Below are 7,957 nucleotides of genomic sequence, written 5' to 3'. Positions count from 1 at the left end.
TATTGTCTCCATGTTATGCCACTCAAATTTAAAATTTAAGTTGATTTTAATCAAGAGTTTCTAAATGTAGTTGGTACAAATAGAAAAACCGAACAGGAAGAATATGATTAAAGCTCATTGTAAGGATTTCAGACTGTGAAAAGAAAGGGAAATGTTACAATTTATCTTGACCAGGAGGGGGCAGTGCAGAGCAGATGACGTCTGGCTAGTCTCATTGGTTTTCTTTTCATTCATGAGAAGGTGCTCAAAGGACAGACAGAGTAACTTAAAAGTGAAAACAATCAATAGATTTCTGTCTCTAAGACCACTACTTTGATTGACTCATTGTGAAACAGCAGTTTGTGTTCCCCCTAAAACTCTTAAAAATAAAGGCTCTTTATTGGCATTGAAGCTTACTATGAAGAACCTTGTAAATTAATGTAACTTTTCCAGGTTCTTTGTAATTAAAAATGTAATGTAGTTTTCTTTTTTATTATTATTATTTTATTTTTTTATCAACTGTGTGTGTATTTATGTATTGATTTACTTGACTTTACTTTGGGAACCAAACCAAATTTAACATCTGGGGATTTCCTCAAAGGAAATTATATTTCATAATGTGGGCTAAATTTATTTATTTGTATTCTATAAATGCAAGCATATATTTTGGATTAGTCTGTAGTAATCTTATTTAAAAATCTAGAGCATGTCATTGTATGCCATTTAGATAGCTAAGTCAAAGTTTGTGTGTATGTACATTGTGGCAGTGGGAGCAGGTAATGTATTATTCAAGCTTATACCTGCTCACTAAAGGTCAGTTACATGGAACATCACACATTTATTGCCCATGTCAAACAATGATGTTATCACTGGAAATTGGATACTTTCCAAGACAGAGGAAACAGCAGAGTATGCCAAATATCTTTCTTTTACAGATTTTAATTATTCTCCCTCTCTCTCTCTCTCGCTCTCTCACTTTCTCTCTCAAAGTGTTTTTTTTTTTTTTTTTTTTTTTGAAAGTGCGTGTGTTCTCTTACACTAAATGACCAAAGTAGCCCATCAGGATGTTGTATCACAGTACATCAGTTCAGATAATGCACCCTGTACTTGGCTCATGACATAGCTGAGGACTGATTTTGAAGATATGCCCATAAATCTGTTAGATTACCCCCATGCACACACACACACACACACACACACACAGATGGATACACACAGATGCAGATATTCCTTGCATGCACATCTCTGTCAGACCTCACAAATCGACACATATTTATGCAAAATGGACACATGTAGCAGTTATAAATTTCAAGTTTCCCTATTTGCTCTTTTCTCAAATTCTCACCTTGTTTTTTCAGGTTAATGCACAGTACAATTTTTACCACCAATTTCACACACATGACTTGACCGAAATTCTGACCTTTTGTTAGAGGTGAGTGTATCTTTTTTCTTTTGGTGATTCATTCTGAGCGTATGTTTTTTTTTTTTTTAAGGAAAGGGCTTGAGAGAATGCTTTGGGAATAGAAGAATGTTACAGTTTAAAATTCATGCTACAGGGGTGGGTTTAGTTCATGTGAGCTTAAATCGAATCTGACACACGTTTTGGCATTTTTGCAGTACAGATGTGCAGCACAGTCTGTTCTGACTTGGCTTGAGCATCCTAAAGAGATGGGGACAAAAAATCGCACATCTCTCCCCAAGTAGGTTTATTGAGCAAGGAGCTAAAGACTTACTAGCGTGAAGGACACACTGACCTGACACTGCCACCAAAAAACATTACCCAGAATAATAGTGCTCATATTTCACATTTGTTACTATTAGCAACAGGTTTTTCTTTGTCTGAAAGGGTAATACGCAGGTGACCTCACTCTAGTTGAAACTCTAAAACTAAAGAAAACTGTAAAACATGAAAATAGCAAGTGGAGACAGATGTAAATTGACCAGTGCTGTAATCCTGGCTTTCTTTTGAAGTCCCTGACATGTTTACAAAACTCAGTTCATTCATAATGAGTTGTGAATGTTTAAAATAAAAAATGGGTTAAACAGAGTGGCCACAGGTTATTTGCTGAATCTGATATTAACTCACCTTTCCGAGACCCTGGGTGAAGCCATGCGGTGCTCAAATCCCACAAGACTTTGCTCTCTGGTCAGCACTTGAAAGAAGCTCGTAAATTCCACAGATTAGTTTAACATGACACCATGCACACTTCTGATTTTACGATCATCTTTTTCCTCCTTCAAGGGTCTTGTTAAAATAGCTTTCCTCAGTGGAGGAGTTTAGTCTAAATCTACGAGGAACCACTGATAGTAAAGGTAATAGGTAAGAGATGTGGTGTTGTTAGTACACCTAATTGCCCTCCTTTTAGGATAAATTCCTGCTTATAGACTTGTCAGTCAACTTGTTTTCACTCTTACTTCATTGCTTTTTCTTTCTTTTCTGTATGATATTCATTATCCATCAAATAAAAAAAGAGCAGAGATAGTTTGTCCAAATGATAACACATTTTACTGATGACCCAGTCTTAACAAACATGCAAAAAGACTCAAAATGCATTGCAAATCTATGGGCCTTATTCATGAAACATGGGCCAAGCAAATTTCTTTGTAAATCGCTCATAAACCAATTGTTGCGTAATTCAATGGTTTCTTGAAAAAAGTCCCAATATGTCTATCCGTCAGTGCCGTGTATTTGATACCACAGGCTTGCCAGAATGGTTAAAAACTTTTAAAAACAGATTTGAAATGGTTTCCGGTCACTTCATGGATCACTTCTTATCTCATTACAGGATCTTACAACTTTATTTTGAGGGACACCTAAGTCATTATTAACAGCTCTGTTTTTTTTTTTTACAGCAATATAAATGTAGTTTGAAATGATAAAGTCTAATTCCAGAGGAAATACAGGAGCTAAGTCCGCTTTCAAAATTGTATGTATTTGTCATTTATTTATTTGTATTTTTAGCATACCACAACTTATTTTATATAAATATGTCTAATTATAAAAATTTTGGTTATTAACAATCTATCTATAAATATTTATTGGTACTTTACTTTTATTTCACACGTTGCACGCTTGTAGTTTCTTTTGCGCTTCAGTTTTGGCGCATTTATAGAAGAGTGTGTGCTATAAGCATAGTATAACAGGACAGGACAGGATTGTTCATTTTTTCTGAGGTGAGAGACTTTTTATTTCATAACAAGGTACAAAAATAACGATAGAAGAATGAAAATGACATTAAGCCTGACAACATCTCATCTGATCGCAGATATTGAATTGGGACAGCACTTTTTTGTCTTTGCTTAAACTTAACAAAAAATATCAAATAAATGTGTCAACAGCTTTCACGCACATCTTTCCAAATAAAAGTCTTGCATCAGAAAACATTTAGAAAGAAGCTTTTATGATTGTTGATGTTGTTTCTTTGATTGTACACAGCATGGGCCACTCAGAACGGTCTTGCGACCCACCAGCTGAGAAATACAACAGCCAATTTTGTTGTCTGGACGGCAGTTTTGGAAAGATGCTGTACAATCTCAAGTCAGTAAGTCTGCTGCATTCACAAGATGTGGAATTGTATCGTGCATATTTCATTCAGCACTAAATTTTTGGGGCGCATTTGTGCCATTGCCTGATTTGCATAAATCAAGGTGCTAAACCATAGCAGATGGTGAGTGCAAATAAACAATGCTATCATTGGACACAATTCATTATTGCATTCCCAACAGTATGTTTATTTAGAAAAGAATGTTCATTGCAAAATGTTGTAGAATCCTCATTCCAAAGATGTTTGTATTGACAACCACCTAACACTTAGATGAGTGAACTAACCTGTACCGGGAGGTTTGTTCCTAAAATATTTCAAAGTGTTATGAAAACATTTTGTAGGCTCATTGGTTAGGGAAATTGTTTGGTCTTGGACGTGTTTTACTCCCACAGGGTTCTTATACACTACCCATTAAACTGAAAGACACGTAATATGTACAGTAATTCAGAACTGGGCTCGAAATACCACAAAGAATCAGTTATTCATTAGATAGCAAACCACCGTTTTAAACGTGTGTTGATTCCAGCCCCATGCCGTAAACATGTCTGTGCAGTGTTGTGTACGCGGTGCAGATGTTTCTGCCATTGATAATGCCATTATCTCTGGGACTATAATTACCAACAGCGAGTCTTGAATGGCTATATGAGCCTCTGCATTCTTCAGCATATTTCTTGTAATGCTTTTTTTTCTGTTCTTTCTTTTTTACAGGAGCAAACAGCTGCTTTATCCCAGAGGCAGTGTCCTCCTCCCAGACTAACATTAAACATAGTCTTTACCTTCCTGATTCCAGAGAGCATCTGTGCCTCTTCCTGAAAGAGAAGTCTGGTTACAGCTGTCTGCCGAGAGGTGGGACGTCGTCAGGGAAACCGCTTCATTAGGGGTGTAATTAACATCTGTGCTAGACAATGGATGCCATGGTGATAGACTCACTTTCTGTGTTCTAAGGGATGATGTTATGCAGGTAATATCATGAGTTCGCATTATGCTTTTACATCATAGTCATGGTCTAATACTACATTAGATAATTACAGAAAATGGGATCAAAAACAAGGCGGTGAAGGATGTAATCACAGTTGATTCAATATATTTTTACATTTTTATATTTTTTATGTACATGTACAAACAAACCATTGAACCGTTGATACCTTATACCTTAAATACAATGCAGGTTGTTCTGGTTAAAACAGTCTGCATGACTTTCTTTTTTCTTTTCTTTTTTCACCTGTGGAACACAAAAGGAGATCATTTGAAAAACTGCTGAACAACAACACCACCAACAACATTGCTCTCCACTTCATCAAAAGTATATATATATATATATATATATATATATATATATATATATATATATATATATATATAATTTTTATACTTATATATATATATATATATATATATATATATATATATATATATATATATATATATATATATATATACGTATGTATATATATATATATATATATATATATATATAAGAAAAAAATATATATATACATAAGAAAAAAAATTGTTAAAAAGTCGAAATTATGACATACTTATTTCATAATCGCAAAATAAAAAGAAATGATGACTTTACAAGTCGAAATTGACTTAATGACTTTATAAAGACATTGGTCACAGGATAGTGGTCTAATGATAAAGGGGACATTCTATAACTTATTAACTTGGTTTAAAACAGTTTGGAGGACCAAGTTCAACATGCTGAGTGTTTTCTCGGGGTAGGACGAATAGAAGAAGAAAGTGGTATAAAAAAGACCAAATTTGGTTTTTATTACACCTTATAACTGTTTTCTATAGAAGGAAAGCACTTAAATTCAGTGCTTTGCATTCATATTCCGGGTTCATCCTGCGCATTGTCACAAAATCTTATCATTTACACATGTTTTTAAGCCTTGCCCATTTAAACATTCGAAAGAGTTTAAAGCATTCAAACAGAAGACGTGGAAAAACTCAACTGAGTACTCGTGCGTTGTGTCAACTGCGCATGCAGAGAGCCACGTCTCACAGACAGCAACACCGAACTGAGCTCTCCTTCACCTTAACAAACAAATACAATTCGCCGTTTGAGGATGCACACAGAGAGATGCGTCTTAAAGTGCTTGAACACCGAAATTTGCCTCTTCTTGCTCTTGTAACGACAAGTACATACAACATTATGTCAAAATACCCGTCTTGGAGAGTATCCTCTAAAAAACTGTCAGCTATGTCTAAAGTGAAAGTAAACAGTGGAGAAAGAAAGTAACCGCGCTTAATTTACTATCTGCTGTCGGTGTCCTTAATGTTAATCCAAATGAAAGAAATAAAATCCTTTATACAGTGGACTACCAGTAAAATGTAAAACAACTAAACAAATGAGTGAGACCAAAAATTATTCACATTGACAAATATACACTATGACCAGACCATGTTTTGCTTAAAGGGTTAGCTCACCGAAAAATGAATATTATGTCATTAATAACTCACCCTCATTTCGTTCCAAACCCGCAAGACCTCCGTTTATCTTCGGGACACAGTTGAAGTTATTTTAGATTTAGTCCGAGAGCTCTCAGTCCCTCCATTGAAGCTGTGTGTACGGTATACTGTCCATGTCCAGAAAGGTAAGAAAAACATCTTCAAAGTAGTCCATGTGACATCAGAGGGTCAGTTAGAATTTTTTGAAGCAACGAAAATACATTTTGGTCCAAAAATAGCAGAAACTACGACTTCATTCAGCATTGTTTTCTCTTCCGTGTCTGTTGTGAGAGTATTCAAAACACAGTAGTGTAGTGATATCCGATTCGGGAACGAATCATTCGATGTAACCGGATCTTCTTGAACTAGTTCACCAAATCGAACTGAATCGTTTAAAACGGTTTACGTCTCCAATAAGCATTAATCCGCAAATGACTTAAGCTGTTAACTTGTTTAATGTGGCTGACACTCCCTCTGAGTTAAAACAAACCAATATCCCGGAGTAATTCATTTACTCAAACAGCACACTGACTGAACTGCTGTGAAGAGAGAACTGAAGATGAACACCGAGCCGAGCCAGATAACAAACGAAAGAATGACTTGTTCTCGAGTCAAGAACCGTTTCTGTCAGACGCGTCCGATTCGAGAACCGAGGAGCTGATGATACTGCGCATGTGTGATTCAGTGTGAAGCAGACCGACACACAGAGCATCTGAACCGAACTGATTCTTTTGGTGATTGATTCTCAACTGATTTTGTGCTAATGTTATGAGCGCGGGTAAACCGAAGGCTTGAATCAAGGGCAATCATCGCAAATGAAGTCATTAGGTCAAGCGCAAAAGAACCGGTGAACCATTTTCTTCGACCGGTTTATTGAATCAAACTGAATCTAAAGAACTACTGGTGATCCGAAAACCAATGCAACCGGTTCTTTATTCGAGAACGAGTCAATCTTTTGTTTGTTATCTGGCTCGGTTCGGTGTTCATCTTCAGTTCTCTCTTCACAGCAGTTTCCACTCAGTGTACTGTACAAACTGTGATTTTCAGAGAATGAAGAATATCTATCATCTGGCAGTTTTTAAATTTTGACTGCCAACTCTTTAAAATACATAAAAACAACACGGAACAGCTATTAAAGTGATGAAAATTGTAAATTATTCTCTGTAACCAACACCATGTAAATCATAAAGTAAAGTAAAAAAAAAAATACATTTAAACTCAAGTGTAAGGCCACTGATACAGAACATGCTGTTCTTGCACATAAAATATTAATGTTTAGAACAACGCAAAGAATACAAAAACTATTAGAAACTCATACATGAGTTCAGCATCACAAAGCATGAGATGGGTTCAAATGAATTTAAAAGAGCTAATTTCTCTCCAAAATGGTGCCAGTTTTAGTGTTTTGTGCTAAAGAAATGAGAATCACTAAACATGATCACTTATGCTACAATTTAAACATAAATATACATTGTTTTAGAAGGAGGTGATCATCCCCTTCACACATTTACTCAAATTGTTTTGCTGATAATACATTTTTGATCATTTAAATTTTTGGGTGAACTAAGCTTTTAACATATTTTAGGAAAATGCATTTTCTTATTTAGCATTTTTTTTTAATCTTCAGAAATATATCCTGATTAATTTACCGAAAACGTAAAAAAAAAAAAAAGAAAAAAAAAGATATTGATGACTTACAAAATTAATAACATGTTGCATAGCTGTGTTTTAACTACAAAATATAACTACACACATAAAGGGTAATGGTTATTATCTGCCATAAGAAATAAACAAATGTGGTCAGAACCACATTACATCACAACTTTTTATCTTATAATTTCTACTTTATAAATCATGATTTTGACTTAGTAAGCCATTAATTTTTTTATCTTGTAACTTTTTTCATAATTTCAACTTTTTAATGCATGATTTATTTATTTATTTTTATGTTCTGATGAGTGTGATTAAATTATGACAAT

General features: G+C 34.8%; 1 long non-coding RNA gene across 1 annotated transcript; it reads left to right on the top strand.

Moving 5' to 3' along the window:
• The first annotated feature begins 1,000 nt into the window (after window positions 1-1,000).
• On the top strand, window positions 1,001-4,779 carry LOC113046342 (uncharacterized). Its single transcript, XR_003276067.1, has 3 exons — window positions 1,001-1,411; window positions 3,416-3,521; window positions 4,233-4,779. It is a non-coding gene; the product is annotated as an uncharacterized LOC113046342 (long non-coding RNA).
• Window positions 4,780-7,957: the final 3,178 nt, after the last annotated feature.

Source organism: Carassius auratus, chromosome 27 (assembly GCF_003368295.1).
Source record: "Carassius auratus strain Wakin chromosome 27, ASM336829v1, whole genome shotgun sequence".
In the NCBI taxonomy this organism is placed as follows: Eukaryota; Metazoa; Chordata; class Actinopteri; order Cypriniformes; family Cyprinidae; genus Carassius; species Carassius auratus.
This window is presented reverse-complemented; position numbering and strand designations above follow the sequence as displayed.